Source organism: Equus asinus, chromosome 7 (genome assembly GCF_041296235.1).
Source record: "Equus asinus isolate D_3611 breed Donkey chromosome 7, EquAss-T2T_v2, whole genome shotgun sequence".
NCBI classification, from domain to species: domain Eukaryota; kingdom Metazoa; phylum Chordata; class Mammalia; order Perissodactyla; family Equidae; genus Equus; species Equus asinus.
Window position 1 is genome coordinate 68259637 of NC_091796.1, and position 18267 is coordinate 68277903.

The following is an 18267-nucleotide window of genomic DNA, read 5'->3' on the forward strand; positions in this document are numbered from 1 at the left end:
AGAAATGAACTGATATTGCCCCCTGGGAAATGCTGTGATTGGAGCATCTTCTAAGAGTTGGCAAGGTGTGCTAGGTATTCTCTATTTTCCCCTCCAGACTCACTCTCCATCCTTTCCAATCTGCTGTGTTCCCAGATGCTGACCTCTGGAGTGTACTAGGCTCCCTTGCCTTCCAGTTTCTGCTTGGGATTGGCCAGTGTGAAGCACTGATAGGAGTCTGGAGGCAGGAGGAAAGAGAGGCCACCTCCCTGGGCCACAGTTCTCAGTGCTTCTGCTCTTCTAAGACCACAGCTCCCATTAGGTGGCCCTCTCCTAGAGTTACAGCTACCTTTTCTAGGAAGCCACTCCTGTCCCTGGTAGCTTCATGTCTAAGGGCACAAACAGCTCTCTGCTTCACCATTCCTTCTTGGTTTCCCTCAGCCCTGGCCAACCTTTGTAACTCATCCCTTTCTCACACTCCATTCAATCACCCTTTGAGGGTGTCATGTGTTCCCTCCCTAGGCCCTGCCTGATTCACAGGTTTTTAAAAAAATCTTATTGAGGTCAGAACCGTTTCTAACATTGTGAAATTTCATTTGTACATTATTTGTCAGTCACCATATAAATGCTCCCCTTTACCCCGATGTCTACTCCTCTACCCCTTCCACACTAGTAACCACTTATCTGTTCTCTTTGTCCATGTATTTTTTATCTTCCACATATGATGAAATCATACAGTGTTTGTCTTTCTCTGTCTGGCTTATTTCACTTAACAGAATACCCTCAAGTTCCATCCATGTTGTTGCAAATGGGACGATTTTGTCTTTTGTTACGGCTGAGTAGTATTCCATTGCATATATATACCACATCTTCTTTATCCACTCATCAGTTGACGGGCACTTGGGTTGCTTCTACATCTTGACTATTGTGGATAATGCTGCAGTGAACACAGGGGCAGATAAGTCTTTTTGAATTGTTGATTTCAAGTTCTTTGGATAAATACCCAGTAGTGGGATAGCTGGATCATGTGGTGTTTCTATTTTTAATTTTTTGAAAAATCTCCATACTGTTTTCCATAGTGGCTGCATCAGTTTGCATTCCCACTAGCAGTGTACGAGGGCTCCCTTTTCTCCACATCCTCTCCAACGTTTATTGTTTTTGTCTTGGTTACTATAGCCATTCTAATGGGTATAAGGTGGTGTCTCATTGTAGTTTTGATTTGCATTTCCCTGATGATTAGTGATGTTGAATATATTTTCATGTGCCTATTGGCCATCTGTATATCTTCTTTGGAAAAATGTCTGTTCATATCCTCTGCCCATTTTTTGATCAGGTTGTTTGCTTTTTTGTTGTTTGTTGTTTGTTATGAGTTATTTGCATCTTTTGGAGATTAACCCCTTGCCAGATATATGATTTGCAAATGTTTTCTTCCAGTTGGTGGGTGGTCTTTTCATTTTGTTCATGGTTTCCTTTCCCTTGCAGAATCTCTTCAGTCTGATGAAGTCCCATTTGTTTATTATTTCTTTCATTTCCCTTGCCCGAGTAGGCACGGTATTTGAAAATATCCTTCTAAGACTGATGTCAAAGAGTGTACTGCCTGTATTATCTTCTATGAGTTTTATGGTCTCACATCTTACCTTCAAGTCTTTAATTCATTTTGAGTTAATTCTTGTGTATGGTGAAAGATAATGGTCTACTTTCATTCCTTTGCATGTAGTTGTCCAGTTTTCCCAGCACCATTTATTGAAGGGAATTTCCTTTCTCCATTTTATGTTCCTAGCTCCTTTGGCGAAGATTAGCTGTCTGTAGATGTGTGGTTTTATTTCTGGGCTTTCAATTCTGTTCCATTGATCTGTGCATCTGTTTTTGTACCAGCACATGCTGTTTTGATCACTAAAGCTTTGTAGTATATTTTGAACTCAGGATTTTTTTCTCAGGATTGTTTTAGCTATTCAGGGTCTTTTGTTCCCCCACATGAATTTTTAGGATTCTTTGTTCTATTTCCATGAAGAATATCATTGGGATTCTGATTGAGATTGCACTGATTCTGTAGGCTACTTTAGGTATTATGGACATTTTAACCATGTTTATTCTTCCAATCCATGTGCATGGAATATCTTTCCATTTCTTTATGTCATCACCAATTTCTTTCAATAATGTCTTATAGTTTTCATTCTATAGGACTTTCGCCTCCTTGGTTAAATTTATTCCTAGATATTTCATTCTTTTTGTTGTGACTGTAAATGGCATTGTATTCTTGAGTTCTCTTTCTGTTAGTCTGTTATTAGACTATAGAAATGCAACTGAGTTTTCTAAGTTGATTTTCTCACCTGCAACTTTGCTGTAGTTGTTTATTATTTCTAATAGTTTTCTGATGGACTCCTTAGGGTTTTCTATATATAAAATCATGTAATCTGCAAACAGTGAGAGTTTCACTTGTTCCTTGCCAATTTGGATACCTTTTTTTTCTTTTTCTTGCCTAATTGCTCTGGCCAAAACTTCTACTACTGTGTTGAATAGAGTGGCAAGAGTGGGCACCTTTCTCTTGTTTCTGTTCTCAGATGGATGGCTTTCAGTTTTTCCTTGTTCAGTATGATGTTGGCTGTGGGTTTGTCTTATATGACCTTTATTATGTTGAGGTACTTTCCTTCTATAAGCATTTTATTGAGAGTTTTATCATAAATGGATGTTGGATCCTGTCAAATGCTTTCTCAGTGTCTATTGAGATGATCATGTGGTTTTTATTCCTCATTTTGTTAACCCAGTGTATCACATTGATTGATTTGCAGATGTTAAACCATCCCTGTGTCCCTGATATAAATCCCACTTGATCATGGTGTATGATCCTTTTAATGTATTGCTGTATTCGGTTTGCCAATATTTTGTTGAGGATTTTTGCATCTATGTCCATCAGTGATATTGGTCTGTAGTTTTCCTTTTTTGTGTTGTTCTTATCTGGCTCTGGGGTCAGGGTGATGTTGGCCTTGTAAAATGTGTTAGGAAGTGCTCCATTTCTTCAATTTTTTGGAATAGTTTGAGAAGGATAGGTACTAAATCTTTGAATGTTTGGTAGAATTCTCCAGAGAAGCCAACTGGTCCTGGACTTTTACTGTTTGGGAGGTTTTTGATTACTGTTTCAATCTTTTTACTTATGATTGGCCTATTCAGATTCTCTATTTCTTCTTGGTTCAGTTTTAGGAGGTTGTATGAATCTAAGAATTTATCCATTTCTTCTGGATTGTCTAATTTGTTCACATATAGTTTATTATAGTACTCTCTTATAATCCTTTGTATTTCTGTGATGTCTGTTGTAACCTCTCCTGTTCATTTCTAATTTTATTTATTTGAGCCTTCTCTCTTTTTTCTTAGTGAGTCTGACTAAGGGTTTGTCAATTGTGTTTATTTTCTCAAAGAACCAGCTCTTACTTTCATTGATCCTTTCTACTGATTTTTTTTGGTTTCTGTTTCATTTATTTCTGCTCTAATTTTTATTATTTCCCTCCTTGTGCTGACTTTTGGCTTTGTTTGTTCTTCATTTTCTAGTTCTATTAGATGTAGTTTAAGATTGCTTATTTGAGATTTTTCTTCTTTGTTGAAGTGGGCCTGTATTACTATGAATTTCCCTCTTAAGACTGCTTTTGTTGCTTCCCATAAGAGTTGGTATGGTGTGTTTTCATTTGCCTCCACATAGTCTTTGATTTCTCCTTTAATTTCTTCAATGATCCTTTGGTTGTTCAGTAGCCTGTTGTTTAGTCTCCACATGTTTCCCAGTTTTTTTCTTGTAGTTGATTTCAGTTTCATAGCATTATGGGTGGAAAAAGATGATTGATAAGATTTCAGTCTTCTTAAGTTTGTTCAGGCTTGCCTTGTTTCCCATCATATGCTCTGTCTTTGGGAATGCTCCATGTGCACTTGAGAAGAATGTGTATTCTGCTGATTTTGGATGGAGTGTTCCATATACATATCTATTAAGTCCATCTGGTCTAGTTTTTCATTTAGTTCCACTATTTCCTTGTTGACTTTCTACCTGAATGATCTGTCCATTGATGAAATTAAGGTGTTAAGTTCCCTTACTATTATTGTGTTACTGTTAATATTTCCCTTTAGGTCAATTAATAGTTGCTTTATGTATTTGGTGCTCCTGTGTTAGGTGCATATATATTTATAAGTGTTATGTCCTCTTGGTAGAGTGTCCCTTTTATCATTATATATTGTCCCTTTTTGTCTCTCATTGTCTTTTTTATCTTGAAGTCTACTTTGCCTGATATAAGTATGGCAACATCTTCCTTCTTTTGTTTGCTGTTAGCTTGGAGTATCATCTTCCATGCCTTCACTCTGAGCCTATGATTCTCTTTAGAGCTGAGATGTGTTTCTTGTAGGCAGTATATTGTTGGGTCTTGTTTTTTAATCTATCTAGGCACTCCATGTCTTTTGATTGGGAAATTCAATCCATTTACATTTAGAGTGATTATTGACATATGAGGGCTTAATGCTGCCATTTTATCACTTGTTTTCCAGTTGTTCTATATTTCCCTTGTTCCTTATCCCGTGTATTTCAGACTGCCAGTTCAGTTTAGTGGCTCTCTATGATGGTTTTCTCTGTATTTATCATCTATGTCTCTGTTCTGATTTTTTGTTTAGTGGTTACTGTGAGGTTTCTGTAAGAGATCTCATAGATGAGATAGTCCATTTTCTGATAGCTTTTTATTCCATTAATCTAAGCAGATTACATCCCTTTCCTCATCCCCTTCTAAGTTATTGTTGTCACAACTTATTCCATTTTGTGTTGTGAGTTTGTGGTTAAAATGAAGTGATTGTATTTATTCTTGATGTTTTCCTTCCCTTTATCTTTAATGTTATAATTAAGTGTTCGCTAATCTGTTCTCCTAGAGAGTTACAATTTTCTGATTTTGTCTGCCTGTTTATCTCCTTGCTCAAGGCTTTGTAAACCCTTTCCTCTTTTTTCCAGGTATGAGGACCTTCTTGATTATATCTTATGTGTGTGTGTGGGGGGGGGGGGTCTTCTGGCAAAGAACTCCCTCAGCTTTTATTTACCTGAGAAAGTGTTTATTTCGCCATCATTTCTGAAGGATATTTTTCTCTGGATAGAGTATTCTTTGCTGAAGGTTTTTGTCTTTCAGAATTTTGAATATATCATTCCACTCTCTCCTAGCCTGTAAGGTTTCTGCTGAGAAATCTGCTCAAAGTGTGATAGGGGTTCCTTTGTAAGTTGTTTTCTTCTGCCTTGTTGCCCTTAATATTTTTTCTTTGTCATTGAATTTGCCAGTTTTATTAGTATATGCCTTGGAGAAGGTCTTTTTACACTGATGTAAGTAAGAGTTCTATTATCTTCTTTTGCTTGTAATTCCAGCTCCTTTTCTAGTTTTGGACATTCTCAGCTATTATTTCTTTGAACAAGCTCTCTGCTCCTTTCTCCCTCCCTTCTCCCTCTGGAATACCTATAATCCTTATGCTGCATTTCTTAATTGAGTTGGATATTTCTCAGAGAATCTCTTCATTTATTTTTAGTCTTAGGTCTCTCTCTTCTTCCATCTGAAGCATTTCTATATTCCTATCCTCTATATTTCTAATTCTATCCTCCAAAATATCAGTCTATTATTTAAGGATTCCAGATTCTTCATCTGATTCATTGTGTTTTTCATCTCCTACATTTCTGATTGGTTTTTCTCTATAGTTTCAATCTCTTTTGTGAATAATTCCCTCTGTTCCTTAATTTCGTTCCTGATTTCATTAATCTGCCTTTCTGAGTTCTCTTGTAACTCGCTGAGTTTTTTTATGATAGCTATTTTGAATTCTCTGTCATTTAGATTGTAGATTTCTGTGCCTTCAAGATTGATTTCCAGGTGGTTGTCTTTTTCCTTCTGGTCTGGAGTATTAATATACTTTTTCATATTATTTGACAGGATGGATTTGTGCCTTTGCACGGTGATAGTATCTGGTCATAGATTCCACCTGCTGCCACTGGGTGGGGGGCAGGAACTGTGTATTCTGAGCCCATCATGATCCCTGTCAGCTGGGCCTGTTGGAGCCTGGGCCACTTCTTGGAACTGAAGCGGCCCTGTGGACTCTCCTACTGAATGGGAGAGTGATCACATGAGAGCTTAGGGCTGCCGCCACCTATTCCCACAATCCCACCAAGACGTGCTCCCCTCTTTGGGATTACAGCAGTACTATGGGCATTCACAGCAGCTGGGAACTCATTCACCTGGGTGCACATATCCACTGCTGCTTCCTCCGAGGTCACACCAGCTGTTGTCCTTGGTAGGCAGGGCCTCCCCATTGGGTCTGAGCCTGGGACCACGGCAGCATTGTGAGCTCTCCCATTGGATGAGAAAGTGATCACGTGGGGGTTCAGGGCTGCTGCTGTCTGCTCCCACAATCCCACCAAGACGTGCTCCCCATTTTGGGGTAGCAGTGGTACTATGGCTGTTTGCAGCAGCCAGGAACTCTTTTGCTTGGGCGTGCAGATCTGCTACCATCTCCTCCTAGGCCACAGCAGCCATTTTGCAGGGCCTCCCCACTGGGTCCGAGCCTGAGCCACTCTCTGGGGACTGTGGTGGCACTATGGGCTTTCTCACCAGATAGGAAAGTGATCACATGGGGGCTCAGGGCTGCTGTCACCTGTTCCTGCAGTCACGCTGAGGCACATTCCTGCCTGCGGGGCCGCAGTGGTGCTATGGGTGCTCCAGCCAAGGGAGCAGTCACATGCACGTACAGGTCTGTGGGGGGGCCAGAGAGTGCTGACCTATCTCTACCACCTCCCCAGGGGTACTCCATCCCCCTTCAGATGTATAGATGTGCGGGTCTCTTGGGCGTCCTCCCCTGATCAATGAACTTCCATTTGGTTGTAGTTCAAAGAGGGAGGGACAAAGGGAACAGCTCACTCCACTATGTTGCTGACCCCCCTGACTCACAGTTTTACTGGGCAAGATGTAGAATATTCCTCAGCAGTGTCAAAATTGCAGAAGACAATTTAGCAGCAGCAAAGCAAATAGCAGGACAGGGGTCATTTGTCCTCTGGTAAAACTCAGCACTAAATGTTGCCCAACTACAGACTTAACACTTTTGTCCAAGTACCAATCAGCATTCTGCTGCCAGAGCCCAGGTTCATGCTGTTCATGGCAAGGCCAGACAAGCACAGTATCAGTCTTACCAAGAGCAGGGATGCTGCTGCTGAAGCCTCCTAACCCTTTGTTATTGTTGCCAAGGGACCCTTGGCTCAGCAACCTCTGAAAGCAGTGGGGGAACCCCGCGGTAAGAGCCTTGTCGTTATAGTGCAGGGACCACGGAGCCAGGACAGAGTTGCACTCACCTGACATCTCGACACGATTGCTCAGATTTCTCCAGTTTGTCAGTGACACATTTCGGATAGCATCAACCCTTTAGTTCTGCATGGTTCTGGCAATGGAAAGCGCCACAGGTAACTAAAAACAGAACTTGACAGTCTCCACAAATTGGCCTGCTGGTGAAATCAGGCTGTGGCCATCGTTAGGAGTGACAGGTTAGTATCACTTCTTATTCCGTGACAAGAGAATACAAACTGTCCTGGGCCACGAGGCAAAGCTGTGAGAGATGGCAAATTGGCATCTCACAGGTACCACATAATCCATGGGTAGGTTTCATTTGTTCCACCCAAACAGTGTTTTTATTTTGTCAATTGGTTGCCAACATTCAATATTTTGGAGATTTCAAATAAACATTTGGATTTTCAGCTTATATTGAAATAATTTTTGTTGTAGCAATATGATGTTGTACATAGAGTAGAATGTTGATAAAACTTGGTGTAAATATAAATGTCTATAAACACAAAAGAGAACAAGGATGGTTCAGTGTTGCCCATCACCTAGAGAAACAGTTACTAATAAGCAAGTATCTGGTTGGCAAGGCAGCTACTGGTGATAACTGTGCAAAGGATGTACGAGGTTCAGCAATCACCTGGCTTGTGATCTCAAAATTGCTAAGGAACGACTATGTCCAAGGGCATTGTCTTCTCTTCTATCACTGGAATGGTGGGAGACACCCTTTTAGCAGGTAGCACGGGGCAGGAAGCTGGATAGCCCAGCTCTGAACCACGGATTACACTGAACTCTCAATGAAAACCATGCTTCCCTCCACGTGTGGCAATAAATGCATCAGGTACTACGGAGGTGCTTCTATGAAAACCAGGCTTCCTGACCTCCAGGCCTGTCCCGTTGACCTGGAAGCACTCAGCCACAGTGACACATGAGACTCCAGGTCTGCAAACAGAGCCTAATCAAGCAGTGAGAGCAAGAAGTGATGTTGGCTTCCCTGGTTTGCCAAGAAGGTGGCAGGCAGGGTCATGTGCACCCCATTCCTCTGTGGGCCGACTTAATGACACGTTTCCGCTTCAGTGTGGGGTCAAACCATTCCAGGATCTTTCTTTCATCTTCTCCTTTCCTCCCCTTTGTCATCCACTCCTTACACTTTCAAACACGCACACACAGACACCACCTTAAAGACTGAAAACAGGCAGAAGTTTATAGAGAAAAGGACGCTTGCCAGACTGAAAACATCCCACTCCTCAGCTCAGGCCTCCCAGGCAGCCTAGCCAGACTCTTCTCGTCACCCTAATGTCTGCTTAACACACACCACAACTTCAAGTTCTAAATAATAATAATACCTAACATTTACTGCACCAGCCAAATAATGATGGCCCATGTATATCACTTTATTTAGACCTCTTCATGTAATTCTCTTGACAATCCTATGAGGCAAGCACCATTTTATCTCAATTCCAAGGCTGAAAAACTGAAGCTCAGGGATGTTCAGTAACTTGTTCAAGGTCATCTGGACAGTAAGCGGCAGAGCCAGGATTCAAAATTGATTTCTCTGATCCCAGAATCTGAGCGACACTGAACATACTAAGTTGATTTTCTCAGAGATGGTCATGGAAAAGACCTTTGGTGCATGTACAGACAGAAAGTGAGGCACAAAGAGGGTAACAGTCTCCTCATATCCCAGTCTCTACATGAGTATATGTGAAGCGAGAAACCCAGAACTTGAACTGGGCTATTCCCCAGGTTCTGCCGAGTTTTGTTTTCTTCATTGAGCACAGTATCATGCAGGCGTCACTCTAGATATGATTATAAATAACCTTTAAGCTTCCAGGAGCTGAGGGCAACCTTCACCCCCCAGCCAGCAGAAAGTCAGGGCCCTCAGCCCCACAGCCACAAGGAAAGGAATTCTGCCAGCACCCTGAATGCGCTGGGAAGTGAGTTCTTCCCCACTCGAGCTGAGAACACTGCATAGTTGACATCTTGATTGCAGCCTTGGGAAACCCCGAGCAGAGGACCCGGTTAAGCTGTGCCCAGACTCCTGACCCACAGAAACTGTGAGATGATAAATGTAAGTTATTTTAAGCCATTAAGTTTGTGGCAATTTGTTGCATAGCAATGAAAAAACTGATACACAAACAATAAAACAGGGATGATGGCCAAAAAACGCATGTCTAATTTTTTTTCAACTGATAGCAGTCACTCAGAGAAGCAAGAAAACTATCAACGTGGTTTCAAAATGCTCCACTCTGGGGAACCTGGTCTGTGCACAGCACTCCGCTTAGGGGAGGCTGGGCTTGCAGAGGATACAGAGATGCCCAAAACACTGCCCCCAGGGCAACAGAGACTCCAAACAGGGAACTGTGATGCAGAAAGTTCTAGAACAGCAGGATCCATGTAGTCCTCCGGGGCTAGAACACGAGCTACTAACTCTTCAACGGGAGGAAGCATGGGTAAGAGTAACCTTTGATTTAGGCCTTCTAGGAAGAGAATTGAGAGCACCTTACAAAGCATTCTACCATTACATTGGTGAAGGAAACAGGCCTCATTCTGATTTTCCTTGGAGAAGAAGAACAAGCAGATCCGACGATACCCTACGTAGCCCTCCCTGACTTCTATTGATTCATATTTAATATTTTCTAATCCCAGACAGACTGTGAAGCTACAGAAGCTGTAGTGGACACTGGCTACATTTTTTTTTTTTTTTGAGAAAGATTAGCCCTGAGCTAACTACTGCCAATCCTCCTCCTTTTGCTGAGGAAGACTGGCCCTGAGCTAACATCCGTGCCCATCTTCCTCTACGTTATACATGGGACACCTACCATAGCATGGATTTTGCCAAGTGGTGCCATGTCCGCACCCAGGATCTGAACTGGCATATCCCAGGCCACCGAGAAGCGGAACATGTGAACTTAACCACTGTGCCACTGGGCCGGCCCCGGACACTGGTTACGTTTGGTAACCCACCCATTCCTTTCATCAGCTCTGTGCACCCATCCTCAAGCACCTTGACCTTAAGAGGTTTGCCCTTGAGCACCAGAACTGCCTTGCCCGTGCAGACAACCAGAAGTGCCTGGGAGGTGACCGACCTCCCACTCCACCTCAGTGCCCCCAGCTGGTAGCCAATGATATGATGTGGAAGTCTAAAAGCCCAGCTTCTTTCCTGTGAAGCAGGACAAACCCTGGTACGATTAACACTGCAGAGCTCCTGACAGAATCAGGCTGAGTGAGGGACATCACTTGAAACCACATCCTTTGTTGGTTTCTTCCCCTTCCCTATCCTGCTTCCTTTGCTCCTTGGAACATTTCCTTAATAATTCCTTTTACTGCAATCCTTAGATCAGGACCTGCTTTGAGGAGGACCCAACTTAAGAGAAAAGAGAACCAGAAACATCCCATGGTTTTAGACATGTGGTGTTTGGCTGCATTTTGGAGCTAAGTGATCTACTTTGCCTAGAGAATATGTCTAGAACATTCTCTGAGGTGGGCTGAGTCACAGCATCATGCCCACCTCCTGAGGTCACGTACTTCTTCCTAAGTGCTCCATTACCTGTTGCCCACTCCTAAGGTCCCTCACCTCCTACCACCACCTTGCAGCTGGCCAAGCTCAGCCAGGCCACTTATGGACAAAGATCCTGCAAACACTCTACTTGGCCCGGGCAGGGGACTCTGGCCCAGCTCTGACACCCACATTTAAAAATGAAAAATCAAGAATTATGCCAGTTAATAGTGATCTCAAAAAAACTATAACAGGAACAGTGATCTCACGCCCTAACCCAAAACTTGCGCCGTGACAACATACATCATGACCCACACGCTCTCTAAGGGTCTTTTATGGAGGAAAAATCAGGCCCCTGGCACCTTCCCCTGCTACGCTCACAAAGATATGCTACTGACCCCTGTGAAGCATGTTAAATCAGGGTGATATTAACACTACTGCTATATAATTATAAAATGACTCTTTCTCATAAAAATTGACAGCTCTCTCCTGTATCATATATCAGATTCATTTATGCTTAAATCTACTTAAGAGAACTTGACATATGCTTTTTAGAGTTGGAAACCAAAGAGAAAAAATAAATGAATAACATATTTCCTTATTTGGATCTTTATCCAGCATGGCGAGACAGATCTAGAAGGTAAATTCTATTTTTTTTCACTAAGAGTTGGAATAACATAGTTGAGTTAGGACAGAAAGTGGGCCACTAGCAAAGGCAGGATTCCGTCATGCGGAACAGAGGCTTGTAACCACATCACCCCTCCCACCAAGTAGCTTTCACAATTTTGCAGGGCCAATTTAAAATTTTCTTTAAGGAAAACAGAAATTAATATTTGACTAAAACAATCCTTCAATAAAAGGCAAAAAGGGGCCAGCCTGGTGGCGTAGTGGTTAAGTTCACACACTCTGCTTTGGCACCCCGGGGTTTGCAGGTTTGGATCCCAGGTGCAGACCTAGCACTGCTCCTCAAGCCACACTGTGGCCACACACACATAAAATAGAGGAAGATTGGCACAGATGTTAGCTCAGCAACAATCTTCCTCACACACACAAAAAAGAAAAGACAAGAAGGTATTTCAAAGTTGAGTCAGCAATTTATTGCACAAAGCCTGTTTATTTTATATATTTATTTTTTTTTTGCTGAGGAAGATTAGCCCATAACTAAAATCTGTTGCCGATCTTCCTCTTTTTGCTTGAGGAAGATTTGCCCTAGCTAACATCTGTGCCCATCTTCTTCTGTTTTGTTATGTGGGTCTCTGCCACAGCATGGCTGCTGACAAGTGATGTAGGTCTGTGCCTGGGAACCAGGCCCAGGCTGCTGAAGCAGAGTGCACTGAATTTAACGACCAGGCCAGGGGCCGGCCCCTGTTTAATCTTCATATTACTTTCAATATGTCACTTTGTTTTGTAAGACAAACCAATTGGGAAACATGAGCAATACAACCGGGAAGCCTCAGAGGATTACAGTGAGAGCTGAACAAAACAGGAGTAAAGCTCGATCGAGTCTGTAACATTAGAGCACAAAGAGTGGACAGTGTGGTCTCAGGATTAAGGGAGTGGTGAGGAGCATGGTTTTTGGAATCAGGGAGTTGTGAGTTTTATTCCAGCTGTGGAGCTGGGGGACTCTGAGCAAGTTACTGCACCTCAGTGAGCCTCATTTTCTGGATCTGTAAATGGAACTAATAATGCCTTCACGGGGTCAGGCTGGGGATTAAAGGTGATATGTACGTTAAGAAGATGGAGAAGCATTTATTCCCCAGGACCCCAGCAGGTTTGAGGAGGGTAAGCTGGTCTGATGCGGCTGCTCCCCCTCCTCCACCCTCAGTTCCAAGAGGAAGTGGGGAAGGCTGGATGCTTTTCAAAGGAAGGACTGATGTGGGGAGGGTCCAGAGCCAGGGAGGCAGGCTCGGCGGCCAGTGTTAGAAGCGTTTTTAGAGGAAAGCACAGGAGAAAATATCTCTGTGGCTTGTGGATAGTCAAAGGTTTCTTAGAGAAGTCACAGAAAACAGTAAGCATAAAAAGTTTGATAGACTTCATCAAAATTAGGAACTTCTGCTCATTAAAGGATACCATTAAGAAAATTAATAAGCAAGCCATAGACTGAGAGAAATATGTCTAACAAATGACAGATATCAATGAAATAATAAAGAACTCAGTAAACAATCCCCAAAAGGGGGGAAAAATTTAAACACTTTATAAAATAAGATATAGAAATGGCCAATTAACCCAAACAAATGTACTCAACATCGTTAGTCATCAGAGAAATGAAAATTAAAACCAGTGTAAGATACCACTACACTAGACACCAAATGGATAAAATAAGAAAGATTGACACCACCAAATGTTGGCAGTAACAGAACAATCAGACCTCTCATACATACTGGGAGGAATGTAAAATGGCACAATCCCTTCAGAAAAAGGTTTGGCAGTTTTTAAAATAAGACTAAACATATGCCTGCCTTGTGACCTAGCAATTCAACTCCATGGTACTTACTCCTGCCCCAACTGAAAACAGATATTTATAAAAAAGACTTATGCGAGAATTTTCATAGCAGCTCTATTCATAATAGCCAAAAAAACTGGACATAGCCCAGGAGAATGGAGAAATAAACTGTGGAATGATGGAATACTACTCAGCAATAAAAAGAAAAGAATTACTTGGGCTGGCCTGGTAGTGTGGTGGTTAAATTCGTGCACTCCACTTCAGCAGCCCAGGGTTCGTGGGTTCAGATCCCAGGTGCAGACCTACACACTGCTCATCAAGCCATGCTGTGGCAGGCGCCCCACATACAAAAATGGAGGAAGATTGGCACAAATGTTAGCTCAGGGCCAATCTTCCTCACCAAAAAAAGAAAGAAAGAAAGAAAGAAAGAAAGAAAAGAATTACTGATAAATGCAACATTGTGGGTGAATCTCAAAAACACGCTGAGAGGAAGAAACTAGAGTACACGCTGAGAACGATGAAAGACGGAAGATTTTACCCCGTTTGGAAGCTAATCAATTAGCCTGCCATCTTTTCACGGAAGCTGCTAGAAGACGCAGACTCCTGGATCAGTGACAAATGACTATTACTCACAGGTATAGCAGTAGCCAGAGCATCCGCATTTTCCTGCACAGGGTTCCTAGGCCCAGTTCCCACAGGGTGACGTGAAGAGCTGGGTGACACTGATGGGCAGTGGAGACCCTGAGCTTGGCGAAGCTGCATCCTCCATTGCGGCCACTGAGCACGCCGGCTCTTTGCTCACCAGGCGGACGCGATCTCTGCACCCAAAGCCGCTCACTATACAAACATCCTTGAAAAGAGTCTGGGACAAAGGCCATCAGCGCTTCCGGTAGCAAGATGTGCAGAAATGTGAGCAACGCGTGGAAAACTGTATCTCGACACTGTATATTTCCAGTCACGTGAAATTCTAGAGGAAGCAAGACTTTTATGGCGGAAAGAAATTTACAAAGTGTTTTCCTCTGGTGGAGTGGGGGCGGGGCATCGTGGGGGGCCTTTCTGAGGTAGTGGGGAGGCTCTAGGTTTTGATGTGGTTTGGGTTCTACAGTGTATGCATCTGTCAACTCACTGAAAGAACACAGGGTTTGTGGGCAAATTTTACAGCAAAACAAGAAAGTGTAAGCAAGTACAGAATTTAATGATATGCATGCTGAAGTACCTAAAGGGGAAGTGTATTGTCTGCAGCTTACTTTGAAGAGCACTCAGAATAAGCTGGATTAACGGATTGATAAAAAGATGATAAATAGATGGACAGCTATGCATAAAACAAACATAGTAAAATGTTAGTGGTAAAATCTAGATGGTGCGTATGCAGGTGTTCACTGGACAATTCTTTCAACTCTACTGCTTGAAAATTTTTATAATTAAAATGTTGAATAAAAAAATGAAAGTCTAAAAGAATAAGAAGGAAACACAGATGGACGTGAGGAAAGGGCCTTTCTAAATAAAACAACACAAAAAAGCCATGAAAGGGAAAAACTGATAGAGATGACTACATAATTTTTCTTAACTGGCATACACGCAAAACTCACTCCCTTCTTCCCCCACAGGTATGCACATAGTCAAGTGGTGAAAACTCAGAGTTCTCATAAATCAAAAAGAAAAGCTTAATACCAATAGAAAAATGGGCAAGGGTCATAAACAGGCAGTTCCCAAACAAGGAACGCAAACACTAATACTCTATTACAAACAAAATACGCAGCATCACCAGTAGTCGAAGAAGTGCGAACTCACACAGCAGTGAGCTGCCGTTCTTGCCTGCTTCATTGGCAAAGAACGTTTAAACAATTGCACCAACGCTGATGCAGACACAGCTGATTTAACTGGAAGACTGCATGAGCCTGAATCTCAGCTCCTCCGATAAACAAGCTGAGCGAGCTTGGGCAGAGGACTCAACCTCTCTGTGTCTCAATGTCCTCATCTATAATATTGGAAAAATAATAGCATCTATTAAGTTGATTGCACTACATTTTAAGAGTATATCTGGGCACAGAGAATACGGCAATAGTAAAAAAAAAAAATTAGATTTCGGGAAGGTCGGAGCACAGAACCAACAGGGCCCCAGTCACGACCTCAATCACTGTGGGAGGAACCCTGTTCTGTGGTGAAAAAAATAGCTCCGGCATTCTTCAGATAAATCTATGACTAACTTGTTTTTAGAGGCATCTAAGTGTATAACTGATGTATCTTTATTATTTTTCCAAGAAGTAAAACATCCACTAGATCCAGCAGAAAGGAATGCACATCTTAAAGAAAACTCCACAGAGTCGTATTTGAATTTTTTCCTTTTATAAATAAAATAGAACAAAAATTATCAAAATCATTTCAGCAAAAGACTTTTCTACCATTGTGGCAAGTTTTTAAAAAATACAATGAAATGGAAGGAGAAGATTATTTAAAAGCTGGGTTCCTAAATATTTTGTCAATATCTCCGACCGAGAGCAGCCCTGGGTCGGTCTCCACGCTCACCTTTTCCTGGCAAGCACAGTGGCTCGGGGCTTGGTCAGTGTCTGGGGCTGGAAAGCCAGCTCTTCCTACCTGTCTCAGGGCTGAGTGCAGACCTGGCTGAGGCAACCTGCAAATCGGCTCCCAGTTAGAATCACAGACATCTTCTGTCTTTCCTGTTTTCAACTATTCTTTCTTTTTTCTACACCTTAATGACATAATTTTTTGTCACTTTTGGTTTTTGAAATGAGTCCACTCCGGTTGAAAAACGTCAGTCTAGTATCTGATTCAGCAGCCTTCTCCTCATCATAGACTAGATTGGGAGGGGCTCACAGGGCTTCATGCAGGGGCACCTGCCTCTGAGATTCCTTCTCTCCCACCAGCATCTGGTGGCACCCAAGTAAACCAGGCTGGAGATCGGAGACAGCGCCCACGGTCAACCAACCACTCCTCTATAAGACTCTGCCCCATCGTTTCCTCCTACCCCAACTCCAGAGGAGCTGGGTTTGGCTGGGGATAGTTTTCTCTGGGTGGTGTTCATTTTCCTTCCAGGTCCCTGGAGTAGGGGTACCCGTGTCTTCTTACATCTCCTCTCCTCCATTATTTCCGGTACTCCTAGGAAAGCCGCCACAATCTCAGCATCTCTCTTCAGTAGTCCCCCGGGGGCCCTGGAAAACTGGATGGGCTGGGGGTGGTTGGTGCCATCTCCTGCTGGCACAGGCTGTTCCGGCGGGGGTCTCTAGATCAGACTCGAGCACCAGTCCATATGCTCACATCTCCCACCCCTCGCCTCCCTCTCTGGTGCCTGAAGGGCTCTTCCCAGCTTCTCTCCTAGCAGAGACACTAAGATGGGTCTGTGGGTTGAGTAAAAACCCATCTGCCAGTCTTCCCTTCTGGAAAGCACTGTCAGTCTCTAAGAGTAACTCTCCAGGAGCCCCCTTATCTCGCTTGGCTTTGAGGAAGACAATGATACCTCTGTCCTCTCTCTCGGGGGTCTCTTCAGGGTTAGAGGGTTTGTGGGCAGATTCTGTAACTCCTTCATTAGCTGCCTGGGGGGTGTGGGGGGAGATGTCCAGCCCAGCCATGGGTTAGGGTCTTTTGTTTTGAGTTTTAGGCCTTAACTGTAAATTAGAACACTGTGAAAATTCCTTTGATATTACATGCAACATGTATATTTCCTCCAGAAATTTGGATAAAAGAGTACAAATGAATTAGTATACATTATCTATGCAAGAAGAACCCCAGATTTTCAAAATACTATAAAAGAGGCTGGTGGGGGGGGTTAGTTACATGTTTATTGCAACTAAGAGTAGGCAGTATTATCATTGACTCTGAGCAAAGATAAAGACCTTGAACAGACCCCTAGGCCTCCCACCACTGGGTCTCTCGTGGCAACTATTGCTGGCTTTGCCCTGCCTGGCTGGATGGAAAGTCGAAGTAACATGGGAAATCAAGTCCAGGTGGTATGGCCTTCGAGAAAGGTCAGGGCCTTCTCCTGACCTGACCCCCAGGGATAAGACTTTGAGGGAATTTGAAGAAGAGAGCAGAGAATGTCCTTGGTTAGAAATGAACAATTATGGTAAATCTTTGGCTCAGGCATCATTGGCAAATGAATGATTTTCCTCAAGTAGCACAGTATTACCTTTTTCAGTACTAAAGCTCTTCTTATTTTCTTTTATTTGGACGGAACCTTTCCAAAGCATTCATATACTGCTTTACGAACTGATCCCGTCACACTCCTTCGTTATTCATGGTCGACATTGCAAATCCCAATTGGTGCTCTAGGATGTAACATAGTGACTCACAAGCCACTTGGCAGGAGCAGGCTCTTTGCCCCATATGCTAAACACCTCCAAATTCATTGCTTTTGTAATTATTTTTTTGTTACAGACTTTTCTGAAATTTTCCTCCTGATCAGCCAGATGACCCTTCCCGGCTGCAGGCTGTGTGGTAGACGTCCTTACAATCTGATGCTCCTGGTCTTTGGGCCTGGAAACTAGATGAGCACGTGCATTTGAAGGGCATGAAAACCAGGAGTGAATCAGTTATGGGGGTGGGTCAGGGCAGATCTCCAGGAGACCAAGTGCACGCTCTTCACTGCAGGTGACATCAGGTGCGTTGCTCAGGGCCAATGTGAGGTGCTTTCCTGGTTCTTGGCTGTTTTCAGGATGGGTGAGGTTACCAGACATCAGCGTTCCAAATAAGTTATATTGCACCATAGTTTCTAGATAGAAATTGGACGTTGTAAGGAGGTGTTAATTCTCATATCACTGGGTCATTATTTCAAGAAAGAAATCTATCAAGAGATGAAAATAGTCATTACATCTCTAAAAATGCTTTACTGTTACCAAGGAGTCAGTTACTTACTTACCTGGCCCATATCTCAAAATTAATTCCTAAGGCTATTTATACTTTGCGGGCTGTCCCTGGAGCCACACTTTAAAGGATGCTATTTCCAGCATGAGTTCAGTCATTCAGGGCAGTATCCTGGGGTTTTTAGTTGAAAAAATCAAATTAGTATAGCTGGG

At 42.8% G+C, this 18267-nt stretch overlaps 1 protein-coding gene across 5 annotated transcripts in view; it reads right to left on the reverse strand.

The window, feature by feature from the left end:
* Nucleotides 1–18267, reverse strand: part of SLC35F4 (solute carrier family 35 member F4) — a 239394-nt gene that overhangs the window by 84682 nt on the left and 136445 nt on the right. Inside the window, exon 1 of one of the 5 annotated variants that reach the window (XM_070513685.1) lies at nucleotides 13871–14166. The exons of the other annotated variants lie outside the window; for them this stretch is intronic. The gene's annotated coding sequence lies outside the window, so the exon portion shown is untranslated. Of the gene's footprint in view, nucleotides 1–13870; nucleotides 14167–18267 lie in introns of those variants that run through there. 5 annotated transcript variants of the gene reach the window in all.